The sequence below is a fragment of the Oncorhynchus nerka genome, linkage group LG27 (assembly GCF_034236695.1).
Source record: "Oncorhynchus nerka isolate Pitt River linkage group LG27, Oner_Uvic_2.0, whole genome shotgun sequence".
Taxonomy (NCBI): domain Eukaryota; kingdom Metazoa; phylum Chordata; class Actinopteri; order Salmoniformes; family Salmonidae; genus Oncorhynchus; species Oncorhynchus nerka.
Window position 1 is genome coordinate 52,255,459 of NC_088422.1, and position 15,744 is coordinate 52,271,202.

General features: G+C 42.3%; 1 protein-coding gene across 2 annotated transcripts in view; it reads left to right on the forward strand.

Moving 5' to 3' along the window:
* The window catches only part of cfap77 (cilia and flagella associated protein 77), a 73,248-nt gene that overhangs the window by 32,486 nt on the left and 25,018 nt on the right, over positions 1–15,744 (forward strand). The window lies entirely within an intron of this gene.

Consider the following 15,744-nt stretch of genomic DNA (forward strand, 5'->3'; position numbering starts at 1 on the left):
ACCTCACTGAGCTCGAGCTGTTTTGCAAGGAGGAATGGGAAAAAATTTCAGTCTCTCGATGTTCAAAACTGATAGAGACATACCCCAAGTGACTTACAGCTGTAATCGCAGCAAAAGGTGGCGCTACAAAGTATTAACTTAAGGGGGCTGAATAATTTTGCACGCCCAATTTTCCAGTTTTTGTTTGTTAAAAAAGTTTGAAATATCCAATAAATGTCGTTCCACTTCATGATTGTGTCCCACTTGTTGTTGATTCTTGACAAAAAAATACAGTTTTATATATTTATGTTTGAAGCCTGAAATGTAGCAAAAGGTCGCAAAGTTCAAGGGGGCCGAATACTTTCGCAAGGCACTGTATCTCCCTCACTAGCTTTAAGCACCAACTGTCAGAGCAGCTCACAGATTACTGCACCTGTACATAGCCCACCTATAATTTAGCCCAAACAACTACCTCTTTCCCAACTGTATTTAATTAATTTATTTATTTTGCTCCTTTGCACCCCATTATTTTTATTTCTACTTTGCACATTCTTCCATTGCAAAACTACCATTCCAGTGTTTTACTTGCTATATTGTATTTACTTTGCCACCATGGCCTTTTTTGCCTTTACCTCCCTTCTCACCTCATTTGCTCACATTGTATATAGACTTGTTTATACTGTATTATTGACTGTATGTTTGTTTTACTCCATGTGTAACTCTGTCTCTATCTGTCGAACTGCTTTGCTTTATCTTGGCCAGGTCGCAATTGTAAATGAGAACTTGTTCTCAACTTGCCTACCTGGTTAAATAAATAAATAAATAAAACCAATAATAGGCTACTGTTTGTGTTTCCTTGGCTGTTATTGCTTGCTTGGTGTATGCATGTTCTATGAATCAATTTAGCCTACCTTGTATTATTTATAATAATGTTTTATGTTAGATGTGCTCCCACAATCTAATTGTTATTTGCCCAATGATTTATTCTTTCTTAATGTTATTTTCATATGTTTTTAGCTTTTATCATGGAGATAGAACAGTGTTGGAAAGAAGGGGCAGGGAGATTCAAAGGGCAGTGAGCCGGATTCGAACCCTTGCCGACTCTGGCATGTGTGTGCCGACGCTGGCATTATACTCTGGCTATAACCGCTAGACCACACAGGTGCTGAGACCACCAGTAATTTATTTAGCCTATTGCTTGCCTTGAACATATAATAAAACAATTGATTAAAAAAAGAAAATATTTTCCATAACAAAACTTAAATCTTCCCCCTACACATATGACAGTTTATTATCATGTATTATAATCCAGACAAGCAAGCTTTAGCCTGCATGTTGCCTAAATAGTCTACTTTAACTGGACCTGCAATCTCAGACAGGGTTTCCCAAACTTGGTCCTGTGACAAGTTCTAAATATTTCTTCAAACAGTCTAATCCTCCTGCTGCAGGATTATTTTCCTCCTGTGACGAAACGGGTGAAATTAAGATCTGACATCTGTAATATGAAATATGTATTTACTACTATGTTGACAGAGCTGACCACACCATGGTTACGTCCATAATGGGACCCTATTCCCTACATAGTGCTCTGCTTTTGACCGGGACCCACCAAGGTTATTATAGTAAACGAAAACTGAAAATAAAATAAAAACAGAAATCGGAAAAACTATTTAGTAAACTGAAATAAAATATTTTTTAAAAACATTTGAAAACTATACTTGAGACTATTATCTTTGACTGCAAAACTAACTCAAATGTAAAAAACAACCATTCTTTTTAGTTTTTTTGGGGCCAAAAATCGAATGGAGTTGAAGCTTTTTTTATAACGTGATTTTGGAGCTTCTGAATCTGGCGGGTAAATGCTGCCAGAAGATGGCAATGTTTCAAATAGACGTAGCTAACCGGGAAGATATCAGAGAGCATGAGCGTGACCCATAGGTGTGAACAATGGTGGCAGCAAAACCAACACCAGTAGTGGTTGGTCGCAAAAGGCTACAGCCCATATGGGACTATTTTGAGTACATTGCTGGAAAGGACAAAAGCAAATGTATTGAGGTATCAGAAGATGGCAGCATGTGTGGAACAGAGATATTTGGGAAAAATCCAACCAACCTCAAAGTTAATTTGAACAGCACCCACAAAGAATTTCAGGAGAAAGACTAGCTATTATTTTATTTTCGGAATTCGGTCAGGATTCGACTCCTGGTATCATATGAACACACACAAGACATTGAAAATGTGTAGAATTGCAGGAAATTAGCTTTAAAACTGCTACATTTTCTCTTTGCTCGATGGCAAAAGGTGTAGAGTTGCAGAAATGTTTCTTTAAAACTGCAAATTTTCTTCTGCCAACAAGAAGGGTGTGAACAGTTTGGGGTTGCATGGGTTGCAAGGTGGGGGTTTGCTACTACGCCCAGGGTTGCCAGGTAAGATTAATTTGTAGCCCAATGACTAATCAAGGCCTGCCTACAGGCCTAATCAAGGCTTGAAAACTAGCCTTAAATGTTTTTTCGCAGCGAGAGGAGTTGCCACATTTAACTTCTTAACCTAAGAAGTAAAATTCGGATTTTCATCAAAATAATAATTATTGTGAGCTAATGTGACTAATAAAGGAATTTGAATATGCCTCAAGAGAAAATATAATTTGCCCATTTAAGTCATTTACATTTAAGTCATTTAGCAGACGCTCTTATCCAGAGCGACTTACAAATTGGTGCTTTCACCTTATGACATCCAGTGGAACAGCCACTTTACAATAGTGCATCTAGGTCTTTTAAGGGGGGGGGGGGGGGTGAGAAGGATTACTTTATCCTATCCTAGGTATTCCATAAAGAGGTGGGGTTTCAGGTGTCTCCGGAAGGTGGTGATTGACTCCGCTGTCCTGGCGTCGTGAGGGAGTTTGTTCCACCATTGGGGGGGCCAGAGCAGCGAACAGTTTTGACTGGGCTGAGCGGGAACTGTACTTCCTCAGTGGTAGGGAGGCGAGCAGGCCAGAGGTGGATGAACGCAGTGCCCTTGTTTGGGTGTAGGGCCTGATCAGAGCCTGGAGGTACTGAGGTGCCGTTCCCCTCACAGCTCCGTAGGCAAGCACCATGGTCTTGTAGCGGATGCGAGCTTCAACTGGAAGCCAGTGGAGGGAGCGGAGGAGCGGGGTGACGTGAGAGAACTTGGGAAGGTTGAACACCAGACGGGCTGCGGCGTTCTGGATGAGTTGTAGGGGTTTAATGGCACAGGCAGGGAGCCCAGCCAACAGCGAGTTGCAGTAATCCAGACGGGAGATGACAAGTGCCTGGATTAGGACCTGCGCCGCTTCCTGTGTGAGGCAGGGTCGTACTCTGCGGATGTTGTAGAGCATGAACCTACAGGAACGGGCCACCGCCTTGATGTTAGTTGAGAACGACAGGGTGTTGTCCAGGATCACGCCAAGGTTCTTAGCGCTCTGGGAGGAGGACACAATGGAGTTGTCAACCGTGATGGCGAGATCATGGAACGGGCAGTCCTTCCCCGGGAGGAAGAGCAGCTCCGTCTTGCCGAGGTTCAGCTTGAGGTGGTGATCCGTCATCCACACGGATATGTCTGCCAGACATGCAGAGATGCGATTCGCCACCTGGTCATCAGAAGGGGGAAAGGAGAAGATTAATTGTGTGTCGTCTGCATAGCAATGATAGGAGAGACCATGTGAGGTTATGACAGAGCCAAGTGACTTGGTGTATAGCGAGAATAGGAGAGGGCCTAGAACAGAGCCCTGGGGGACACCAGTGGTGAGAGCACGTGGTGTGGAGACGGATTCTCGCCACGCCACCTGGTAGGAGCGACCTGTCAGGTAGGACGCAATCCAAGCGTGGGCCGTGCCCTTATTAAACTTGAAAAAACAAACAAATTTTAGGCTCTTTCTGGCAATTGTGCCATTATGCGCCAGATGTTATGAATACAAACGGTTATAAATGGCCTATTTGGGAGATTGACTTGTCATTTTCAATAGGCATAGGCTAGGCCTACTGACTAAAATCTGGGTTTATGATTGTAAATCAACTTTGCCATGGTTTGGTTAGCTAGATGCAGGTATAGCCTATAGCCCCTGATAGGCCTACATGTAATTTCAGATAGCCTACACAGTAGCCTAGTTAATATCTCATATTAATGATTTTGCAGCTTGTTTAGGTCAAATTGTCAGATGAATATATTTAACATGAATAGCGAGGCTATTTCGTGGTAAGAAGTGCTTGTGTTGCCCAATAGCCTGCTGGAATAGGCTACTGAGGATGGGATCGTCAATTATTATTATTTTTTTTAACCTGTAGCCTAATCTGACTGACGGTTACCTTCAATCTAATGCATTCTAACAACAGCTGATCTGCAATTGCGATAGAACTGTGACCATGATCACAATTGATAACTTCCAATTTCATTAAATAAACATGCACATTAATAATTGCATAATAACACAAGGCTATGACAACAATAAACTTAAGTTAAAGGCTATTTTTTTAGTGACAAATTGATTTGCAATGACTCCAGTGATATCATCATTTCAACGTATTTATTATATAAAATGGTAGAAATGATTAGGCTAATTGATGGCCAACAGATGCAACTGTATCATTGTCCACATTTAATGTTAGTTTCATTGTGGACTTTTCCCCATAACAGAAGCACGCAAGGGAGTAACATAACTTCCATTTCAAATGTCCACTCTGCAGCTTGACCAAGAACTGAGCATATGTAAAAACCCTTTGCTTGATATGGTTTTTCATAAGCAAAGTCCACATTAGAATGCAGATGTATCTAACATGCTGACCACACCACTCGCATTACGTGTGCGAGGGTTGCAAAATAAATGTACACATACATGTTATTCAATCATTGCATCCAAACTGCTCTTGCGCGTCAACGAGCGTCTGCGCAGACAGGCGCTGAAAATAGAACTTGGTTCAATTTGTGATGCTTGGCGCCCTCCCCAAGCATCCCAACTCCTCTTTGATTTCTATGAGCATATACCCACGTGGGGGTGTATGCACCTTAAAGTTGGTTGCCAACCACTATGTAAAGTCGAAAGAAGAAGAAGCCTGATGGAGGAGAGATTACTATTAACTAACTCGGTTTACCCCTTTATATGTGGATTAATTGTCTAAGTAGAGGAAATTGTACATTTCAGGTAAAATAACAGCCCAATGTTCATATCCCAGGACAAATTAGCTAGCAAGAGCAAGATATATAGCTAAATTGCCATGAATGTTTAATACTTTTCGACCTGTCCCCAAATTAATATAGTTGGTTTAAAGTTTGTTTTGATATTTCAACCTGCATTTCCTGATCACGGATGGATAAAATCAACATGCGTGCGATGGCACACGCCCTGTCTAGTCAGCATGTAAATGCTCTCTAGAGCGCCTAAAGTCGTTTTCCTGTGCTTTGTCACCGTTACTTCTTGATGCGCATCAGTTCTAGCGCGTTAACATGTTTTATGGAAATAGGTGTCTCCATTGTGACATTCTAAAGTGGTAAAAAGTTGTCATGACGTGCGCGCGTGCTGCTCTGTCTCCTCACTCACATGATTCAGCTGCCTGCTGCAGCGCTCAGTCTCAACACATACACACACCCCTCCGGACCTCCCCACCACTCACTCTGTCACACGCTCACTCAGAAATAAGTGGCAGCAGGTCACAGTGAAATATATATTTTAAAGAAATTGCCATGGTGGCCGCGGTGCAATTTAGAAGTAGCCCAAAATCCTGCAACCCAATACATTTTCACCAATTTGGCAAAAAAAAAAAAAAAAAAACAGACATGGAAACCCTGACTATGCTGACAAATAACAATATTCATCCAGAACTTTGTGTGACCTGACCATCTTGAATAGTACCACAAATATATTCTAGCCTCCCAATGCATACTGTAAGTCTACTTTATGTCCCTAACACTGAAACGAAATTTTATAAAAACGAATATAAATATAATAAATATTTTTATCAAACTAAAACTGAATAAAAACTAGTAAATCAAGTCTGAAAAGTAATTGAAACTAAACTGAATTTAAAATAATAATCTAAAAACGAATAGAAAATTACAAAACTATAAACCTTGGGGTCCACCCTACATAGTGCACTTCTTTTGATCAGAGCCCTATGTACCATTCGGGACGCAACACATCTCAGGGCCCACTAACAAGCGCCTCTGTCCCCACTGCTTGAATGGTGTAGCAGCGATTACATAGAGGAAACCAAGTCTAGATTTAACCTTAGCCTGCAGCTTGGATATGTGTTGAGAGAAGGACAGTGTACCGTCTAGCCAAAAGTAATTGTATGAGGTGACTAAACCCTCAGAGGTAGTAATCACACCGGTGGGGAGAGGGGCATTCTTCTTACCGAACCACACAACCTTTGTTTAGGAGGTGTTCAGAACAAGGTTAAAGGCAGAGAAATCTTGTTGGGATTATGGTTAATTGTTTAGCTAGCTAGCTACATGCCTAAACAAAAGAGTCCACTATGCAAGTAACCATTTTGCTGTACCTTTTACACCTCCTGTATCCTGTGCATGTAACAAATAAATATAGATTTTATTTGATATAGTGTGTGTTTACCAGAGATGGTAATGTGAAGAACAACATGACCTGCACCAAAGTCAAATTAGGCTATAACAAGTTCTAAAATTCTCCGGGAGAATGCCCTGCTTTTATTTCATCACACTCACAACTGTAAGCTACTTTCTGTAATTAGCTCACCATTAACTTGTTAATAATGATCTTGTTGTGAGTTTATTTTCCTGTAATAATGAATACAAATTAAATAAAGTTAGGAGGTTGTCAGTTATGATATGGTCATTTGAACTGATTAGCCAGCTAATTTAATGTTAGCTAGCAAACTAACAAGCTAGAAACTAACGAAAACATTGTTTAATAAGTTGCTTTTAGTTGCCTGGTTTGCTAGCTTGTTTGTTATTTTGGACCACCAGGCTGCTGATGCCATGCAGCCTGTCGTTTTTGTGTTTATACTTTTTCATAAAAACATCAACAAGTTTGACATCAGACAACAATAGAATGTTCATTATGTCACTGTGACAACTGTACACAGACATGTTGATAGACATAGTTTAAACCAGCCTTTAGTCTTGAAGTCTTTGGTTGTTTAGTACACTACCGCACTCACATGTGAATCCTTAAAGCAATGGGTAAGGCTTAAGAGGGTGTGAACGATGCTGAATGTGTGTAGACAAAGAAGAGCTCTCCAGGAGGTTTACCAAAACATTCAAGGGCTATTTTTCAAGTTTATCAACTTGATGATGATTTGATGTTAGTTTGATGTTCAGCTTTTCAACTGACCAAATGCAGGAAAGCAATTCTTGATGTTTAACTTACTGCAGTGGGCTAAATCAGGGTCACACAGAGTGTTTCTTGGTAGTCTTAAACAAATCTACTTTGAAACCAAAGTATACACCTCACACAAATGGTTGTGGGCTTAAAAAAAAGACACCTCTACTGTGTCAGATATAGTTGAAATGTGTTAAATTTAGAGTTTGCATCCCAATATTACCCTTTATATACATCACAGAGCTATAACAAAACACAATTGACATAGAAACACCGGATATATATATATATTGTTGATTAATTATGAAAAATATTAATAACATTCCACCCATGGAGCCACTAGAGGGCGATTTGATCAGTTGACTGCAGGAAAGCGGTGCATCTGAAATGGGAAGAATTCTATCCATCTGATGTTTCGATTTCTGTAGGGGAGAGGAGCCTACAGCAGCTCATCTGTAGTACAGGTCCTTGAGAGTCTGTGGGGGGCTTACCCAGACATATGCTCCCAATTAGTTGGCCTTCTTTATGTAAATGCTTTATAAATTATCCCCTATGCTTAGGGATTAGGCGCTCATAAGGAGAGTTTGCATATCAATAAACAGACAGGTTGTGCATGGAGAATGGATCACAGACAGACATGGGAAGAGAAGGGGGAGGGTTATGGGGATGGGCCCAGGGTGGGGTGGGGTGGGGTGGAGGAGACATTATGGAATGTAGGGTGGTCTGTTTAGGGAGTTTACCTTTTTTTTTTTTTTTTTTTACAGTTGCCCACAAATATGGCAACATATTTGATTTTGGATTCCTAGGGGGGGGGGCTCTATGAAATTTGAGTAATCAGGGTGACAGACATTGACACATTCAATACCGCCTTGCACAATCTTGCCTGCATCTAGCTGTTCTAGGGTGGAATCATTAGTCCAACAGTTGCAAATGAGAGTTTCTATTGAAGAATTCAGGTATGTTTTTCCCAGTTTCGTTCTGTTTGCTTCCATTTAAGAAACGTTTTTAAACAGATTTGGCAGAATGAATACACCCCTGATCACACACAAACACAGTTCACAGCAGCAAGATTGTTGTATAATTCCTTCTCACATCTACGCGCTCTCCTCCTCTTACCTTTTCCCTTCATTGTGGACACATCAGCTGTCTGTGACCAGGCAAAAAAAACTTTCCAAGCAGAACCTTCAAAAGCTAATCGCGACACACAGCCTACATCGGTGTCACCATATTAGCTAAAGTCAAGTTAACATAGCTACTAGAACTAATACATTAGTAAACCTGCGACAATCATGCAGTGCAATGTACAGTTAGTTACCTAGCAGTTTAGATTTACACCAATGGGCCCCGGTGGCAATATTAATAAAACCAAAAGCTTACCTTGAATTTCAGTGTTGAATAGCCATAGCCAGCTAGGTAACATACACTACATGACCAAAAGTATGTGGACACCTGCTCGCCGAACATCTCATTCCAAAATCATGGGCATTAATATGGAGTTGGTTCCCCCCTTTGCTGCTATAACAGCCTTCACTCTTCTGGGAAGGATTCCACTAGATGATGGAACATTGCTGCGGGGACTTGCTTCCATTCAGCCAGAAGAGCATTAGTGAGGTCGGGCACTGATGTTGGGCAATTATAGGCCTTGCTTGCAGTCTACGTTCTAATCCATCCCAAAGGTGTTCGATCGGGTTGAGGTCAGGGTCTGTGTAGGCCAGTCAAGTGTTTCCAAACCGATCTCGACAAACCATTTCTGTATGGACCTCGCTTTGTGCACGGGGCATTGTCATGCTGAAACAGGAAAGGGCCTTCCGCAAACGATTGCCACAAAGTTGGAAGCACAGAATTGTCTAGAATGTCATTGTATGCTGTAACATTAAGATTTCCCTTCACTGGAACTAAGGGGCCCTAGCCTGAGCCATAAAAACAGCCCCAGACCATTATTCCTCCTCCACCAAACTTTACAGTTCGCACTATGCATTAGAGGGCAGGTTCGTCCGTTGGACTGCCAGATGGTGAAGCATGATTCATCAATTCAGAAAATGCTTTTCCACTGCTCCAGAGTCCAATGGCGGCAAGCTTTACACCTCTCCGTATGGTGATCTTAGGCTTGCGTGCGGCTGCTCAACCATGGAAACTCATTTCATGAAGCTCCTGACGAACAATACTTGTGCTGACATTGCTTTCAGAGGCAGTTTTAGACTCGGTAGTGAGTGTTGTCTTGGCTGTGTGCTTAGGGCCGTTGTCCTGTTGGAAGGTGAACCTTCACCCCAGTCTGAGGTCCTGAGCACCCTGGAGCAGGTTTTCATCAAGGTTTTCATCTCTGTACGTTGCTCCGTTCATCTTTCCCTCGATCCTGACTAGTCTCCCAGTCCCTGCTGCTGAAAAACATCCCCACAGCATTCCAGGTTTTCTCCAGACGTGATGCTTGGCATTCAGGCTTCATCAGACCAGAGAATCTTGTTTCTCATGGTCTGAGAGTCCTTTAGGTGCCTTTTGGCAAACTCCAAGTGGGCTGTCATGTGCCTTACCGAGGAGTGGCTTCCATCTGGCCACTAACATTAAGGTCTGATTGGTGAGTGTGGCTGAGTGTGGCAGAGATGGTTGTCCTTCTGGAAGGTTCTCCCATCTCCACAGAGGAACTTTTGAGCTCTGTCAGAGTGACCATTGGATCCTTGGTCACCTCCTTGACCAAGGCCCTTCTCCCCTGATTGCTCAGTTTGGCCGTGCAGCCAGCTCTAAGAAGAGTCTTGTTGGTTCCAAACTTCTTCCATTTAAGAATGATGGAGGCCACTGTGTTTTGGGGGACCTTCAATGCTGCAGACATTTTTTTGGTACTCTTTCCCAGATCTGTGCCTCAACACAATCCTGTCTCAGAGCTATACGGACAATTCCTTCGACCTCGTGGCTTGGTTTTTGCTCTGACATACACCATCAACTGTGGGACCTTATATAGACAGGTGTGTGCCTTTCCAAATCATGTCCAGTAAATTGAATTTACCACAGATGGACTCCAATCAAGTTGTAGAAACATCTCAAGGATGATCAATGGCTACAAGCTCAATTTCAAATCTCACAGCAAAGGGTCTGAAGGTATTTATAAAAACCTGTTTTCGTTTTGTCATTATGGGGTTTTATGGGGAAACATTTATTTAATCCATTTTTGAATAAGGCTGTAACTTAACAAAATTTGGAAAAAGTGAAGGGGCCTGAATACTTTCCGAATACACTGTACCTCTGTACACACTTGATCAGTCTCTCGTTCACAATTTGACAAGCACACAAGCAATTCAATGCCTCGGATTTCTCAGTGGTAAATATATCATTCACAGGTGATAGGCTAATATTGTCACCCATCAGACTAGTCTTGATTTAATCTTGGCTTTACATATACTACGTAAGAGAATGCCAAGAGTGTGCAAAGCTGTCATGAAGTTAAAGGGTAGCTACTTTGAAGAATGTAAAATCTAAAATATATTTAGATTTGTTTAGCACTTTTTTGGTTACTACATGATGCCATACGTGTTATTTTATAGTTTTGATGTCTTCACTGTTATTCTACAATGTAGAAAATCTTTTTTTTAAGTAAAAAAGTACAACCCTGGAATGAGTAGGTAGGTCCAAGCTTTTGACTGGTCCTGTATGTATGACATTTAGATTGTGTGTTTTGATTTAGATTGGACTATTATCATGCATAGGGAAGCGCACAATTGGCCCAGCATCATCCAGGTAAACGTCATTGTAAATAAGAATGTGTTCTTAGCTGACTTGCCTAGTTAAATAAAGGTTCAATTTAAAAATGTAAAATAAATAATGGGGAAATACATATCTGAATGGAGGTGTCACGACTTCTACCGAAGGTAACTCCTCTCCCTGTTCGGGCGGCGCTCGGTGGTCGGCGTCGCCGGTTTACTTGCCACCACCGATCCCTTTTTACTTTTCTGTTTGTTTTTGTCTGTGATTCTTTTTCACACCTGGTTTCATTTGCGTTAATTTATGTGTGTATAAGGGTAACCTGTTGCCTGCCTTAGTTTGTGCCGGATTAGATTTGTGTGTATTGTGCTCGATTGTATTTACAGTTTGTTGTTTTCACGGTTACGCACGTGTATTTGAGTGTCGGAACTGTGTTTGTTCCTCCGTGCGTTTGCACGAGTTCTCAGTATCGAGAGCGTAGTTTGTATTTTCGACTGAGCCATTTTTGTGTTGGTGGACTGTCTGATTAAAATACGCTTCTCAGACATCCCTGCTCTCCTGCGCCTGACTCCTACACCTCTCACCTAGACGCACGTTATAACAGAAGGACACTATTCCCATGGTTAATTTTGCATGCCATCTTGTTGTAAAGAGAGGCAATGTGCTTAATATTAGGAAGGTTTAGAAATAAATATAGTAGGCCTAGCCTATAGTAAGCTGATGGGATCCTCCTCTTTTTCAGAGGTCATCACTCTGTTTTCTCACACAATTGCATAGCCTATAGGAATGCTGCTCAATGAGCTCATGAACTCTCATGAAGTGTTTGATTCGATTTTCTATTACATTTGTATTGATGTCTGAGTGGTAAGAGAGACAATAGAGTGCTGAGTACCAGGCAGTTAGCACGTAAACTACTAATCAGCAGCATCAGAGCTTGGAGAAGTCAAATTACTGTGCTATTTGACTTGTGACTGCCAGTGTGGCGGTAATATGGTCACCATAACAGCCCTAAATGAGATCTTCACTGACTTTGTTGTTTGAAGGTTTTCAGGTTGTCATTCACTCATAAAGCTTGCAAACACTTGTCACATCTGGTTATTTCCTTGGAGATATGATGTGCTTCCCTAATGGCACCCTATTCCCTATATTGTGCACTACTTTTGAAAAAAGTAGCCCTATGGACCCTAGTCAAAAGTAATGTATTAAATATAGGGGTTTAAATAGGGTATAGGGGTTTAAATAGGGTTTGTGGCGGCAGGTAGCCTAGTGGTTAGAGCATTGAGCCAGTAACCGAAAGGGGTTGCTAAATCAAATCCCCGAGCTGACATGGCTCTGCAACCTGAACAAGGCAGTTAACCCACTGTTCCTAGGCCATCTTTGTAAATAACTGACTTGCCTAGTTAAATAAAGGTTAAATAAAACAAATATTTAAAATCAATAAATATGGTGCCATTTGGGACGAACCATGGTGGTGTAATCCACATTTCATACATAGATGCTCAGGCAGGCTTTAAACATGAGGTAATTTTCACAATGGTTATGCTGTGATTAACTATCTGGTAAAAGTGTTTCCATTGTATTCTAAATGAGACTTGTGTTTTGAGTCATGTCATAGCTGAAAGCCAGGCTTCAAGCTAGCGATGCCATATTGTATCTGTGTGTTTCCGTTGCTGGCACAAGGTATTCGCTATAACCAAAGGATGTTTTTATCTGCCTACAAATCACACAAGACAGCACGAGGGGGGGAAGCTTTCGTATGTGTTCATCTGTGTGACTGACGCGTGCTCAGAACCTCTGTTTCTGTCACTCAGTGAAGAGCCTGCAGATCATAGGTACATGTCATACACTTCAATGTGTTCAGGTAATGTGGAGTAGCAATCCCTCGCACCCTTCTCTCATCACCCTAGCTGGGGTTTGGATTTTCTCTTCCCGTCTTTGTGGAGAGATGATGAGAACTTAACTTAAAAGCAAGAACTTGAATGGGGAACTTTGAAACAAGACGACCAAAGCGCAGTACGACATCACCTATTGCTCGTTCCCCGCAACCCTGACTTCCACCCCCTTGGAGATTCTCTCAGAGCTACAGTGTAGAGATGGCAGACAGGTGGTATAAAGCCGCACCTCAGTACTGGAGAAGAGGAGCTGCTTCATTCAGCCCCGTTTCTCTTAGTCACCCTTCAATCCTGGGCTGTGTCCCAACTGGCCCCCTATTCCCTATTTGGTGCACTACTTTAGAGGGAATAGGGTGCCATTCGGGACAGGGGGGGTCCAACGCCAGTTAACAGGGGGGTCCAACGCTACAGAGCACGCTATAGAAATGCATTATGTAGGACAAACCCGATTTGTCTACCATGTAATAGAATACGGGGATCGAGTCAGGTGCTCTATGCATTTCATTTCCATCTGCACCGTTCTGAACATTTCACCTCTCTGTGTAGGCTACAGAAGCCATTAAGGGACAAAGAATCACTCGACCACCATTGTGTCTTACTGCCGCTACTAAAACGCTCACTCTTTTGAAACAAAACTCTCCATTTAAAAGGGTTGGTTAAATGTTTGTACCATATGACAATCAATGTCTTTCCAAAAATAATTTTGATCTTGTTTGGAATATTTTATGGAAATTAGTGCCTTTTAAGTACCTGGGATAATTAACAGTAATTTATACAGGTAGTGTCTTTCCACCTATTAACGTCTCTAAAGACTTACTGATAAAGTAGCTGACAATTGATCACTTCCACACAAGTCTGACATATTTGACGTTCTTGTCCGTGAGTTACAATTTTCAAATGTGCTCCCAAGTGCTGTTCTTCTTGCGACTTCGGCATAGATTTATTTTGAAATTCAAAAAAATGTGAATGGTTTCAACAGTGAGGTTAGAAACATCAAGGTCCTCAAGCTTTCCATGTTTGTTTCTGACAGCTTAGGGAATCTTCTGCATCTAGGAGCTCTTCAAAAATAGGACTGGTGAGGAAGAAATTGTGGATTCCGAAGCAGGCTGATACTGTTGTAGCCTGGTCCCCCCCCCCACCCAAGATAGCAAATGAATACGTCATAAGCCATGGCAAAAACATTTTGAATTCCAGTAAAATTAGCTGAGAAACTGCTAAATGTTCTTTCAGCATCATGGCAAAATGTGTAGAATAGTCACAAAGGCTCTCCGCACTGCCAAAGCTGACTCTTTCTCCTCTGTTCTCATCCTCCTGGATCTATCTGCTGCCTTCAACACCGTGAATCATCAAATTCTCCCTCCACCCTCTCAGGGCAAGGTGTCACAGGCTCTGCACACTCTTGGATTGCATCCTACCTGGCAGACCACTCCTACCAGGTGACATGGAGAGGTTCTGTGTGTGCACCACGTACTCTCACTACTGGTGTCCCCCAGGACTCGGTTCTAGGCCTTCTCTTCTTCTCTCTATAAGTCATTTGGCTTCGTCATATCCTCACATGGTCTCTCCTATCATTGCTATGCGAATGACACTCAACTACTTTTCTCCTTCCCCTTCTGACACCCAGGTGGTGACACGCATCTCTGCATCCCCGGCAGATATGTCAACTTGTATGTCGGCCCACCACCTCAAGCTTAACAAGACGGAGCTGCACTTCCTCCTGGGGAAGGCCTGCCCGTTCAATCACCGTTGACTTCTCCACAGTGTCGCCCTCCCAGAGTGCAAAGAACACCCTGTTCTCTGCAAACCTAAAACCAGTGACTCGCTCCTGTAGTTTCACGCTCTACAATATCCGTAGAGTACGACCCTTCCTCACACAGGAAGCGGCGCAGGTCCTAATCCAGGCACTTGTCCTTTCCCATCTGGACTACTGCAACTCGCTGTTGGCTGGGCTTCCTGCTTGTGCCATCAAACACCGGAAACTTATCCAGAACGCTGCAGCCCGCCTGGTTTTCCACCTTCCCAAGTTCTCTCATGTCACCTCGCTCCTCCGCACACTCCACTGGCTTCCAGTCGAAGCTTACATCCACTACAACACCATGTCTACGGAGCAGCAAGAGGAACTGCCCCTCCCTACCTTCAGTCTATGCTCAAACCCTAAGCCCCAACCGGAGCACTCCATTCTGCTACCTCTGGTCTCTTGGCCTTCCCACCCCTACGGGAGGGCAACTCCTGCTCAGCCCAGTGCAAGCTCTTCTCTATCCTGGCACCCCAATGGTGGAACCAGCTCCCCCTAGCTGGAACCAGCCCCCCCCCCCCCCTAGCTCTGACTCTATTGATACTGTAGCTACTTTGAGGAACAATGTACCTTCTATGCCTGTGATATGTGGTTGTCCCACCTAGCTATCTTAAGATGGATGCTCTAACTGTAAGTTGATCTGGATAAGAACGTCTGCTAAATGACTAAAATGTAAATGTAAAATGATTAACTATCAAACTGCACATTTTTCTCTCGGACCCATGGAAATATGTGTTGGATTGGAGGGAATTAGCTTTAAAAGAGCAACATTTTCTCTCAGCCTTATAGCAAAATGTGTGGAAATGTCACCACTCTCACATTAATAGACAGAGCTATGGATGGACTAACCATCCAAGGTATCGAAATAGAGCTTTAACCATAGAGATCCTATTCTAATTCCTAATTCTATGTTTTGAGGCTATACTGTGTTGGTTTTCTTTTACATTGTTTACAAACTGGAGTAAAACCAGCTTATACTTTGGTTTCTGATGGGGTACAGCAGATGTACAAACTCATGAGACATTTATAAGTTATATTCTTCAATAATTCATTGATATATACCATTAATTTATCAATCTAAA